The sequence below is a fragment of the Syngnathoides biaculeatus genome, chromosome 13 (assembly GCF_019802595.1).
Source record: "Syngnathoides biaculeatus isolate LvHL_M chromosome 13, ASM1980259v1, whole genome shotgun sequence".
Taxonomy (NCBI): Eukaryota; Metazoa; Chordata; class Actinopteri; order Syngnathiformes; family Syngnathidae; genus Syngnathoides; species Syngnathoides biaculeatus.
In genome coordinates, this window is record NC_084652.1 from 16,070,491 (window position 1) to 16,085,011 (window position 14,521).

Below are 14,521 nucleotides of genomic sequence, written 5' to 3' on the forward strand. Positions count from 1 at the left end.
CTCACAATTCTGAGGATCGGGGTTCAAATCCCTCATCGTACCTGTGTGGGTTTTATTCAAGCACTGTTTGTTTCTGTGTGTCCTGCATTTGGTTGGGGGACGGTTCAGGGTGTATCTTGTCTGTTGCCCGAAGATGGCTGGGATCGGGATAAGCGGTGCAGAAAGTGGTTGAATGGATGAATTTGAACCATGTGAAAATATATTAATCAAATTGGAGATATTTTTATTCGCTGTGGTTTTCCATTTCTATAAATCTGTTTTCTGCACCATTCCAGGGTCTAGAAGTCATCTTTCCTTTCGAAACCATCCTCCAAAAGGAGCTTGGGTAAATTGTTCTGAAGCGTTGCATAATGGGTCACGTTTCGAAATCCCGATATCACGCAGCAAGCCAGGCAATTTTGGGAGATCCTTATAGCACTGGCCGGACACCACAGACTAGTGGTGATGTCGTAGTACTCCACATGGTTGGTGGTCGAGATGTCACCGGTACCACCGGCAACAAAGACGCGATCCTCCACAACTTCAATACCAAAGTTGCTGCGGGGGCACTGTTTACCAAACTACATTTACTGCGCAAACATAGTCACCACAGCCAATGACTCCAATCCCACTGCGACGGCTGCTCATGGGGGAGATCAATGTCCATTCATTGGTCTCTGGGCTGTGATATTCTGTTTGCAAGAACTCATTTCCATTGAAACCTCCGCAAATGGAGACCTGCAGCCAAAAGGGGAAATTATGAAGGAGTGAATGAAACTAAGAGCTCTCAAATGTTCTGGGTTCAGAACTACCATGTGTTCATTTCCTGTATGATATGAAGATCACATATTTTGGCTATAACACCTTCATAGAGTGACTAACATGGATTTACTATCAAAGTGTCAATGCTTTTCCAAAAACACCTTGGTTTTGTCACATCAGTATCCAGAAAAGGCCCCTTTGACAGTTTTGTGTCTGCTTTGTCCATATTTGGCCCCAACCACTTTCCTCTCCTTGGTTGCCTCCACATAAAAGACCAATTTATGAGAGGACATGTTTTTTTGTTGTTGTTGTTGACAGAATTTATCCGGAAGCAGAAAGGGAAGGCATAGATCTTCGCTAGCGTCGAAGATAAGCTCAAGAAATTCCAATGACCTGATTTAAAGACCTGTCAGCAGAAAAATGTGTAGTTCCTATTTCCACATACAGAAAATATTACATCAAAAGATACTAGAAAAAGTTGTTCTGGCAAAATACGTCACCTCAAAAAATGGGGCTATTTTTTTCAAGAAAAAGCTAATACGATAACAAATTCATATTTTTAAGGCAAATTTTCTTTAAAGACTTGACCCTACAGCTGTATTTGGTGAAGAAAGTAGTCGCCTATATTTGTTAGGATTTGTATATTCTTAGAATATAAGCGATTTCACAGAGATGATAGTATATCAGTCAATTTAACAACATAAGAAAGCCGTTTAAATGGGAAAGAGAAACTGAGTTTCAAAAACAAAACCTTTTCATAATAAGACACCTTTTATTCTGGATGGGTTTTTTTTTTATTTTCAAAAGAATACAACACCATTCTTGAGAAATTTGTCCTCACAATAAAATGACATTATTTATGCAAGGCTGTCAAATAATTTTATGTTATACATCAAAAGCATCAGATCTTTAAGAAACTATTGGCTGTTTTTGTGTTCAGATCAAAGCTATGTCTAACGTACACTGAACAAAAATATAAATAAAACACTTTTGGTTTTGGTCCCATTTTTCATGTGGACCCCAAAATGTAAAACGTGTTCTGCATACACAAAAGCCCATTTCCTTCAAATATTGTTCACAAATCTAAATGAGTGAGCATTTGTTCTTTGTCAAAATAATCTATGACACCTCACAGATGTGGCATAACAAGATGCTGGATTAGACTGCGTTATTATTGCACAGTTTTGCTTTAAGATGACCACAGCAAAATGGCACTCTGGAATTGGCAGTTTTCCTTTGTTGTGGGAGCCTGGGGGAAGGGGGAGGGGGGGGTCATCATCTAGTGGGACCACCACTTGCCTCATGTTGTGCAACACATCTCCCTCGCATTGTTGATTAGGTTGTTGATGGTGGCCTGTCAAATGTTGGTCCACACCTTCAATGGCTAATGGGAAGTTACTTGATATTGGCAGGAACTACAAGGGGATGTGCTGGACATGCAAGAACTGGGATGTTTTCAGTTTCCACGAATTGTGTACAGATCCTTCCACTGAAAACATGAAACCATGTGGTAATGGTCGTGGATAAATGGCACAACAACGTGAGATGGGATGAATTAGCTCCACAAAGGTGAAATGCCCACTAACACAGACTTAGATTTGTGAACAATAGTTGAGGCAAACGGCTTTTAGTGTAAGTAGAAAATGTTTTAATATTTGAGTCCAGCTCATAAACAAACAAAATAAAGCTGGATTTTTATTTTTATTCAGTGTAAAAATATTCCTTTGGCATCTTGTGTCATCTTGTGCCAAGGAAATCAAAGGGTCACCATCCAGCATTTTAGATTTGTGGAGAAATTTCACTTGTCCACAACATTTTCTAAGTAGTACAATCAAGTAAATTTGTAAATGATAAAATGTAATTTATCACAAATCATTTTGCAATCCCAGAAATTATAGCTCAGCCAATCTGACAACCACCAGTGACAACCACAAACAAAAATATCTATTCTATGCCAACCTTGTCATTGAGAACTGTGCAACTGGAATTGCTCCTGAGTTCATGAATGCTGGTGATAAGAGTCCACTGGTTGGTCTTAGGCATGTAGCTGATGCGCCAATCGTAGCCATAGATGCAGCCCTTAAGGGCCGGCGCACTCACATGGCATCAACGAGAGTGCATAGAAGCAACTTCCTGCCAGGCCCGTGTCTTTAAGTCAAAAGAGCTGACAGTGTTGTAGTGTTCGATCCCATCAAATCCTCCGACGCAGTAGGTGGAGTCGTTTAGAAAGACAACACCTCAGTACACTCGGGGATGCTCCATGTGGTCCACAAAGTAGTCCCAACAGTCAGCTTGCACATCATATGCCTCAATGAGCTGCGTAGGATTTGCGTCCCTCCAGCTGCCAATCGCCAATAGTCTGCCAGAAGGTAGTCGTGGACGGGCAACCAGGTTGGAGTACCCAGACACAGACTTGGCTTTCATGTGTCGCATAACTCGGTCAGCAAAGGCGACCATCTCCAGGCATTTTCTGCTGTTTTGCACAAGTTCATTGGTCAACACATTGATGGTGATGAACTCCAGGCTGGTCAAAGTTAGACGGACCTAGATTGCAGCAGGAAGAGAAAGTCACACAGATTACTCTGTGAATGGCTGGACCGGTTACTTTAGTAGTGGCCTAAGGCATAAACTAAAATCAACAATTGGCATGTCCTGTGTCGTTTGCTTGCGTAGGTCTTCTGGTCTGGTGTTCACCAATGCTGGAAAAGTTCTCTGAATATCAGAAACAGAGATCACATTCAACGTGTGTTTAAGTTTGGGTTAGCCATTGTATTGCTTTTTCTGACCATTGATAAACTCATTCAAAGTACAGGCTGCTGTTCCAAAGGATTATTGTCTTGTGGATCCGAAATTCAACTTGATCAACTATGATGACTGCATCACTGAGGTCTCTTGGCAGACGCAGCTCATTGTAAACGCAGCCAGACTCGTATGAAAATCGTCCACTGAAACTCATTGATCGTCTTGCCATTTCTTATAACACCTTTGCGTTCTGCTCAATCCTACCAGGATTCTTGCAGGAATTTTCCCACATCATGGTGGCATTGTGTCAAACGCAATCTTCAACATCAGCAACGGTATCATCTGCAGCATTAAAGTGTCACTCCTTTAATTATAAAGAAAACTACTGTGGGTTTGGGTTTTCTCACCCAAGATCATACAAGATTGGATTTCGATGAGTGGTGTGAAAAATCATGTGGCTTTCCTGAGCGTTTGCTTGATAGCTCATGTTACCAATCAGTAAAAATTTTTAGAAATGGGTTTAGTAGAATTTTTGAGGCTTCCATTAAAAAAGTAGTAGACCAGGTAAACTCAGACGGAGAGTTTAGTGGGACATTTTCAAAGGGTTCTGGATGTTGGTTTGCTCTGGCAATTGGAGCACAGAATGAAAAGTGAGGAATGTTTTCTTCACGCCACAGTAGCGCTCTGCAAATACAAAGAGCGTAATTATCAGAATTATTGAAATTGATCTTGAAATCCCGATTAATAAATTCATTCAGTCAGCTTTTGACCGCATTATGTGACAGGCCATTCATTCATTGATTTTGAAACAGTATTTAACAAACAAAACTCAACTTGAAATATTATAGAACCAGAAATTAATATATATATACATCCATCCATCCATTTTATTAGTTGCTTATCTACACATGGGTCGCGGGGAGCGCTGATGCTGTTGGCGTGAAGGCAGCAAACAAAGAGAAAGCAAAAAACAAATAGCAGAAATAGGAGATATGATTCCACATTGGAAGTTTGTTGATAGAATTAAGTTCTTTGAAGGATTTGGCCCACCAACTTATGTCCCGGCGGCACTGTGGCGCCGCTGGTAAAGAGTTGGCCTGACAGTTTTGAGGTCCCAGGTTCAATCCTGGATCCGCCTATGTGGAGTTTGCATGTTCTTCCAGTGTCTGCGGGGGGTTTCCTCCAGGCACTCCGGTTTCCTCCCACATTCCAAAAACATGCAACATTAATTGGACACTCTAAATTGCCCCAGGTGTGATTGTGGGTCCGGCTGCTTGTCTCTGTGCCCTGCGATTGGCTGTCAACCAGTTCAGTGTACCCCGCCTCCTGCCCGTTGACAGTTGGGATAGGCTCCAGCAATCCCCGTGACCCTGGCGAGGATAAGCGGCGAAGAAAATGAATGGACTTGTGTCCCAAGTTGAGGTCAGCAGCTCCCCATGCCCACAATGGTTATTGGCACACTACTTAACTGTCCTGAGACATTGAATTCTGGATCTTTGAAAGTGTCCGGAAGTCATTCTACATGTTCTCACTGAACTCCCACGCGTGTTTTTGCCTCAGTGACCAAAGCTGCATTCTGCTTGGCTAGCCGGAAATACTTAACTGGCTCCAGGGTCCCAAAAGGCAAAAAGGCTTCAGACTCCAGCTTGTCATTATCCCTTACAAGATGAGGACTGGTACCAGAGCCCAAGCTGTGTCCACAGGAAAGCTGCTGGACTTTCTCGACCTTGCACAACAGCTGAGAGGCTTTCCGTCGGAGACGTGACACTCCACATCCCTATAGCTAGGTTATGTAGCCAAGGATCAGACTGCCAAGGTCCCTAGCTTTGGCCATTACCCAGCTCACATTGCACGCATACCCTTAGATCGCCCCCACAGGCGGTGAGCCCATGGGAACACTATAAAATCCTTTACAGAAACCACTTCATTGGTATATTGACTAGTGAGTTTAATCTGTTCTGTGCCCAAGTTCAAAACTCAATTTATTTATATCAAAGCCATTTTACCCATTGGAATAAGTTTGCCATTAAACTTATCTGTTTTAATAAAGAAAAAACACTCCACTGTAAAATAGTAATGTGAAAACATATTTATAGAGATTGTACATTAATTTCTGTGGTTTTTGAAAGCATATGCCAAATGTATGCCTTTATTAAAGGGGTGTTGCCTAGTGAGTGAAATCAGGAACTCCTGCTCAGGTTTACGATTGACATGCAGTAAATTCAGTGTTGGCATCTGCTCCATGCTCCCTGTGAATGTTTTCACTTTGTATTTGTGCATTTCACTGTTTGGCCCATTCAATAAACAACTGAAAGTGCATCTCTGACTGACTCCTGTTTTCCAAACGACTTGAGTGGCAGCAGCATATGAGAAGCTGATTTGAAACCCCAGAAACTAGAGGCTCCATAGAGCTTAGAGGCTCCATATCATCCATCCAACCATTTTCTGTGCTGCTGATTTATTTTAGGTACTGCTGGACTTTATGGACTCCTTGAATGGGATTTTGCATCAGTTCATTCCTGTTCATGAGAGAGAAAAAAAGAACATGATTAAACACAAAGTTGTGATATATTTTGTCTTCTATTTTCCCACTTGTTATTGAAACAGCTTTTCAGTCTCTTTCATTTTTCACCATAAAGGTCCAAGGTCTAGATTAGTCCTCCATGTCCAGCATTTCATCTTCTAAGATTAACGAAGGTAAATCATTCCGAAGCATAGCATATTGGGCAATATTGCCAAGTCCAGACATCACACAGCAAGTCAAACCACTTCGGGAGACCCCCATGTCGCTGGCTGGTGACCACAGACCGGTGGTGAGGTCGTAAAACTCCACAAGCTTGGTTGGGGAGACACCGTTATACCCCCCAGCGACGATGAGGCGATCCTCAACGACTTCGATGCCGAAGTTGCTTCTGGGGCATTCCATCGGTGGCAACACAATCCAGTTGTTGGTCAAGGGGTTGTAGGCTTCGGCACTGGCTAGACGGATATCACCATCATAACCTCCAACCTTTAAAAGCAGAATGAAGATAAACCAAAGCCATCAATCAAGTCCTTTTAGAGGTAGAGTGAACTCCAGCCCTTTAAATACTGCAGTATTTGTGTTTTTTCCTTTATTCTCTAAGATTCCTCAAGATGTGTCCAAAGCCCTGTCTAAAAGGAAAGGAGTAATTGCTCTCAAGAAAGTTTGTTGAAGTGATACATTTAGACTCCAATAAATGCATGAACCTTAATTACAAACTAAAATTACATGCTTGTGAATATTGTTGTATGACCTGTCTCTATGTTTTCTTACAGCATTTCTGTGTAACATGGATTACTTCAAGGATTAAGATAACTATGACTTTGAAGGTAATTTTTGTGAGCCATCAATGTTGTTTACATATTATGTTTCCATTAATCAGAATAATCTTTATATTCCAATTTTGTCAAAAATACATTGAATTTTTCTTCAGTGGTTGGAGCCACTCTTGTACAACAGATACTGTGGTAAAATATACTCTTGGGATATAAAAACACACTAGAAAGTCATCAAGCACCGAAAGGGTATCAGTAATGTGTAAGGGTGATATAACAATTGTGCACAGTCCCCATGTAATTTAGAGCGGTTTGAAGTGAAAAATAGTGCGATAATTCTGGAAATGGTGCAGATAGTTCAAGATGTTGATTTAAGCATGTTACAGTATATTCAAAGGAACAATATCCGTTCATGTTTTTTGTTCTGTTTAGTTTTTCAGGGATAAATTGTTAGCATTTTTATCTTAATGAAGGGTTTGACTGTATCATACTTTGCTACTTACTGCATAAACATGATCAGCAAAGCCAATGACTCCGGTGCCGCTTCGACGGCTCGTCATGGGGGGCATCACTGTCCACTCATCAGTCTCTGGACTGTAATATTCGGCTGTTTGCAAGAACTCATTTCCGTTAAAACCACCACAAATGTACACCTGGAAGCACACGAAAGTGATGAGGCAATTATAGCGAGGTCAGCAAAATTCTAGTTGAATTTAAAAAAAATTACCTTGACTTCACCTACCTTTTCATTGAGGGTGGTGCAGCTGGCATCGCTCCTCAGTTCGTGCATGCTGGCTATAAGAGTCCACTGGTTGGTCTCAGGCGTGTAGTACTCTGCCGTCTTTAGTCTCACACGTCCATCATGCCCTCCAATTGCATAGATGCACCCATTAAGCACTGTGACACTCACATAGCATCGGCGGAAGTGCATGGGTGCCACTTCCTGCCAAGTGCGCGTGTTCAGGTCAAAGCGGCTGACGGTGTTATAGTGTTCTGCCCCATCGAAGCCACCCAGACAGTAAATGGAGTCATTGAGAAAGACTGCACCGCAGTACGAACGGGGTTGGTCCATGTCATCTACCAGGTAGCCCCAGCAGTTGGCGTGCACGTCGTACGCCTCAATGCGGTGTGCTGCGTTTCGACCATTGCGACCGCCAATAGCCATTAGGATGGTCGAGGGCAGGCGAGGACGAGCTATCAGATTGCAGAATCCAGACACGGAGTTGGCAGTCATGTGATGTATGACTTTTATAGCAAAAGCCACCATCTCCAGGCATTCGTTGCTGTTCTGCACCAGATGATTGGTCAGCACATTGATAGTGATGAACTCCTGACTGGTCAGAGAGAGACGGACCTACAAAGTGGTCAGAAGACACTGGTATATGTTATGCATTTGAAAATTATGGACTACGTTCACCAAACACTTGTGTTGTTCTTGTTAAAAGATAAAGTAAAAGTCCTGGAAGCAAGCTGCAGGTTTGACTCATGTTCAGTTGAGACCACATAACAGAATTTTAATCAAAGTACACAATTTTCTTCATGTGCAGCCTCAAAACCCTATCCATGCTGGATGTTCAGGGTGCCCATACATCCAATTGCTAATGGTGCCGGAGTGAATCGGTAACTGTTTTTGTTTTTTTTAACGATCCTGTCCAAACAGCTTTTGACCGCATTATGTGACAGGCCTAAAATCTTGAGTGCTCAAGAACATTTACAGACTAAAATGAAAGCAGAGAAAAGTCAAGATTAAATCTTGAGGAGCTGAGATTTAAGACAAATACCATAGCTGATTGAGACAAGGTAAAAACCAAGATGTTGAGGGATAGAGAAGAGTGACTATGAAAAAAACTGGTTCAGACTAAGTCAGTCCAAGAGTTTATGAGAGGTTCAGAACAAGTAGAGACCAATGTCAAAGCAGGAGACCAAACTGAGATTAAGACCAAAGCAGGTTGTGACTAAGACAAGATCAAAACATTTAGAAGTTGAGATTGGAACAGAAATGAGACCAATTGTAGGTTTAGACCAGGGCTAGGTTACAGCTGGTATAAACCTACAAAACCTTCTTGACAGAGATCACTTATTTGGGGGTGTATATATTTGATCGAAAACTAGCTCAAATTAAAATGTAATCAAGATGAGACCTTTACACCTTGAGACTGGCCTCATGATCAAGACTGACTTCATGTACAACAACTCTACTAAAGACCCCAGGTTCTTGTTCATTAGAGGCTCCATATCATCCATCCAACCATTTTCTGTGCTGCTGATCCTCACTAGGGTCACATGTGTGCTGGAGCCTTTCCCAGCTATCTTCGGTTGGGAGGCAGGGTACACCCTGAAATGGTTGCCAGCCACTCGCAGGGCACATAAAACAAACATCCATTCACATTCAAGCCCAAGGGCAATTTAAAGTCTTCAATTAACCTACCACATTTTTGCAACGTGGGAGACACCGGTGTACCTGGAGAAAATCGACGCAAGCACAGAACATGCAAGCTTCCCACATGGGAGGGTTGGGATTTGGACACCAGTCCTCAAAATTGTGAGGCAGATATGCTTGAGTGCCACCGCTGCATACCGAGAAAAATGAAGTATTCTTCATTCTACATATTTCAACCACACCCCATGCTTCCAATAGAATTTCAAAAGGGTTGACTTACTTTTGCTAGGAGCTGAGCCACATTGTTTCTCCGCTCTTGAGGCGCATGTGAAATCCAGTACAGTATTGCCTCATAAACCGTGTTCTCCTTTTTCACAATCAGGTCATCCCGGTCCAGGATGTCACAGAAGTCCTGCATGGAGAGTTGCCACAACTCATCTGATGTTGCAACTTCCTCAAAGTGGTACAGGATGTACTGATGGGCATTGTCCTCCAACTCTGGGGTGTGGCAGTTCTTTGTGACTTGCCAGATGCCGATGCAGTTCTGCGGGCAGAGCCGCTCTGTTAGAAATGTGCTGCAAATTCGAACGATGCCTATCACGTTGAACTTATCGGCCGCTATCAACAAGTCCTGTACGTTGTCCTCTGTCACAGACACGGAGTTGGTATATGCGAAGTCGATAAATAGCTGCATTAAAGGAGCCGTCACGCCATGTACAGTGTAGACCCTCTGGTCTGGAGTGGACCAACGTAGAAACAGTGCTCTGTAAAGGGTAGACACAAAATGTTTTTGAAATTTCCTCGAGGTGAAATAGTGTTGGGATTAAATCAGACATGTTCAAGTCGTAAATGTCAAATTACTTCCACAAAATTCCTGTACATCAGGTAGATACCTTAATATCAGCGAATCGGTCACTGCCACATTGGTTCCGCGATGACTCATTTCAGAATTTTCCAAAGTGGTGCAAGTATACCCATCAAACTCATTATTTTCGGCCAAATAGACAGGAAATCCCATTGATGATGTAGAAGAAAAATTACCCAGAAAACCAAAGTTCAATTTTTTTTCAATTTCAGATTTCCAAGATTTTGTTAAATTTTACGTCACAAAACTAAAAAAAATTAACCCTTCCATCTCATATAAGATAAGTAGCTATTCAAACAAAAACTGCACAGACTCTTAGATTAGGTATTTTAGATTCTTTATGTGAAATTTCATTTGATCTAATGTGTCAGCAGTTAGTTAATTAGTGCTATTTAGTGATGTATCATGGAAAATACCATTGGAATAGGCTAGTGATGGGCTAATGATCATTATATCGAAGTTTCATATGAATATCTAAAGAATTAAGAAAGTTGTAGTCCTTTTTCAGAAAAAAAAAAACAGATTTTCCATTGTTTCTAATGGGGGAAAAAAAAAGATATTTACCCCTAATTTCTGAACTTTAATGTTTCATAACTTAGTTAGTTCTTAACCTATCACAATGTTATTTGTGCCATTGGAAAGTTTTATTTTAAGCTCCTATAGGATAAATACTTTACTTAATTCATTTGTGCCTCAAACCCATTTGAAAATTTTGCTAAGGTACCTACATTGTGGCGAGTACTGAATGCGGCGAAGTGAAGTCATTGTTTGGTCATAATTTAAGTCATTCAATTTTGTAGTCACAACATCTTGTATACATTAGCTATTACTGTACCGGCTGTTAGCTTGCTATCCCAACACTTTTTTTTAATGATATACAGAACCAACATGAAGCTTAATTAATGTTGGGGAAGGTATTCAGGGCACTAAACTGTTAAGTCAACATAGCTTCCCTATCTTTGTGGGTACTATATTGAGAGAAAAATTCTGATGTCATCGTGGTCTCGCATCTGTGGGCTGCAAAACTTACATACCCCGATTCTGATTTTGATTCTCTATCTTCAAATTGCAGATTTGCAACTGCATACATGCAGGACTTGCCAAGTCAAGTCTCGTGAATACCACATTTAAGTCTAGTCTTATAGGTTTTGGCGAAGCAAGTCCAGGCAATTCACATGGCTCAAGTGCCCCACTGTATAGTATTATGAAATTGGGTCAACTCACCCAAAGTACGGGCTGCAGTTGCACAGGATGATCTTATGGATGTGAAACTCAACTTTATCAACTGTAACAATGGCGTCGCTCAGTTCTCTTGATAGGCGTAGTTGATTGTATACGGAGCCAGGATTGTATGAGAGCTGTCCATCGTAACTCATTTTGAATGTATTGCCATTTCTTAATACTTTCGATTTCGGCCAAAGCCTCAGTGGAAATCACATAGTAAAGCGTAGACGGTGGGAGGCAGCGGGAGTCTTCAGCGATTACATCATGGTGGCATTCTGTGTCAAAAGCCAAGTTGGCCATCAGCAGTGACATCATCTACATCATCAAGCTCTCTGCGCTTTATATCTAAAGTAAACATCACTGGGTTCAACTATAAAACCACAAAAATATGACATTTTGAATGTTAAAAACCATACCCTGTATCAGTCTTACCTGAAAGACACTAATCCCACCGAAAAGTGAGTTTTGACTATTTTAATTTACGTTGCCAGATTTGCAACCTTCACCATAGATGTAGTCAAAGATGGGGTCGAAAAGACCTGGAGTCGGAATGAGACGAGTACAGAAACTGGAGACTCTAAACCTTGATCCCCCAAAATATGAAATGTCAAAACCAAAATGAAGCAGTCTTACTCAGATGATATTAATCCCACCAAACATTGAGCTAAAGTTAACATGTTACCAAACCAACTTTTTGAAGTATTTGGGAGTTATGGTAGCTCTGTGTTGCCTCCATAAATGTGAAATTAAACTCGCCAATGCATTGCTGACTTTGAGACATTTTCTGACAAGAGGCTTGAAATCAGGTTATTCAAAATTCTCAATCTTATCTATTCAAGTTCAAGTAACTATCATCAGATGTGTTATACATACATGACATCCATCCATTTTCTGAGCCGCTTAGCCTCACAAGGGTCGCTGGAGTGTTATAGATTCTAATGCAGCTATCTTCGAGCAATCAGAATCAGCTTTATTGGCCAAGTGTATAAAAGCACACAAGGAATTTGTCTCTGGCAGTCGGTGCCGTCCTGGTGCGTCATTCAGAACAAAGTAACAAGAACAAAGAACAAGAGATATTCTGTTCATAGGAACTATTCCTTACAAGAGTCAATGATGTGCAAGATGCAAAGTCTTCTTCATTTAAAACAAATAAGAGATAAGAGTGTGTCAACACCCCACTTTGTGTTAAGGTTGTACAGATTGCCCTTAGCTGTTCGCGGGTCACGTTATACACCAGTGCAATGACAATTGTGCAAAGGGGGCATTTTAAAAAAGGCAGAGTACAGCCTGAACTGGTTTCCAACCAATCAAAGGCCACATAGAAACAACCATTCACACTCACAATCACTCCTTAAGGCAATTTAGAGTTTCCTATTAATGCATATTTTCGGCATGTGGGAGGAAAACTGAGTACCTGGAGAAAGCCCACACAAGCCCGGGAGAACATGCAAACTCCACACAGGCACGGCTGGGATTTGAATTCGTCTTCAGAACTGTGAGGCAGATCCTCTAACCAGTCTTTCTATCGTGCCTCCAAATGATATACAACGTACCTGAAATAGTGTCCTCTCAGACCTGCTGTGCTGTAATAAATAAATAATAAACAGTGAAAGTGCATTAAATTATAGACATTAAATAAACACTGTAGCAGAATGACCAATTGGGTATGTGCACTTTGCTGCAAAGGCAGTGAATACAGTGCTTAAGGTTTGTCCATGAACTAAATTTATGGTCTAGTGGTGGTTAGTGGTGGTAGGTGCCAGGGAGAGGTGATGGGGCAAAGCAGAGAGGGAGTTCAGCATCCTGGTGGAAGAAATGGTCTTTGAGGCTGCTGGTTTTTGCCCAAAGGCTCAGCAGTCTCCTCCCTGATGGCAGCAGTCTGAAGAGGCAGTGGAATGAGTAAGTGGGGTCACCTACAATCCTGGCAGCCTTGTGGGTGAGCCGGGTGTAATAAATGTCCAGAAAGGAGGGAAGAGAGACATCGATGATGTTCTCAGCTGCTTTCACAGGGTCCTGCGGCAGGTGGTACGTGGTACATGTGCCGTATCTCGTTATACTGTATGTGTGTGTTTGTGTAAATATATATATGTATACATACATACAGTGTAAATATATATATATATATATACATACATACATGGTCTATGTCGCCAATGTGATGAATATCAGACTCCAAAAAATCCTTGGAAGGTTGAATGGCCACACAAACCAGCCAATATAGCCAGTCAATAATACCATCCTTTCTTTGCAAGACTAAGATAAGTAACTCAACCATTCACACACCGACAGGGTATACAATAACCAAAAAACAGAAGGCCTGGATTATCTCAATGAGCAGCAGTGTGATATGTCTGATTGCAAAGACACAAAACTGGTAGATTGAACACAATTGATCCCTTTTGAATGTTCTGGTATCAACAAGATACCCCAGTGGTAGGCAAGAGCTCTCCTCAGAGTTACTGAACAGTGAAACAACAGTACCCCAGAGAAAAAATTCTCTGGACTGACAAAAGTGTTGATTCAAAATTTAAACTTGTGTTTTGGTGCATTTTTCTAATATTGCAGATAATGAAATTAGATTTTATTGCTGTTTACTAAGATGTACTACTTGTTCTCGGCCATTACTCATCTCTTATGAACAATATGGAAAGGAATAGGATTAGGATGGCAATGAAGATAAGTTTAAAATTACACAAGTCACCACCATCATTGGCCTCATGAAACAGTGGCGAGTCTGCTTATCGACAGCAAGTGGTGTTGGAGCTGTGGAGTGACTGACACAACTTGAAGTTAAACATATTCTGGATTGTAGAGATGATCATGGACTTCAGGAGGCATCCTTTGCCACAGCTGCCACATGCGGTCCAACAGCCCTGTGTCAACTGTTAAGACCTTCAAGTTCCTGGGAGTCTCGCGGGGCCTGAAGTCGGAGAGCAACATCAACTCCATTTTCAACAAGACCCAGAAGAGGGTGTATTTCCTGCGATGTCTGAGGGAAAACAGCCTGGCATGGGAGCTGTTGAGGCAGTTTGACACAGTAGTCATCAAATCAGTACTGTGTTCATCCATCAGTCTGGTTTGGTACTTCTCCAAAAAAATACAAACTTTGCCATGGACAAATACAACTGCTGACTAGAGTATTGGTCCACCCCTACCAATACTCGAGGACTTTCAAGATGCCAGAACTAATACAAGAACATGCAAAATCCTCTTGGACCCTGCACATTCTGGTCACCACCTCTTCCAACTCGTCCGCCTAGGTAGGTATAATC

At 41.6% G+C, this 14,521-nt stretch overlaps 2 pseudogenes; both read right to left on the minus strand.

Moving 5' to 3' along the window:
* Positions 1–278: 278 nt before the first annotated feature.
* LOC133511035 (kelch-like protein 10) lies at positions 279–3,778 on the minus strand (annotated as a pseudogene).
* On the minus strand, positions 3,203–13,190 carry LOC133510729 (kelch-like protein 10; annotated as a pseudogene).
* Between the last annotated feature and the right edge of the window lie 1,331 nt (positions 13,191–14,521).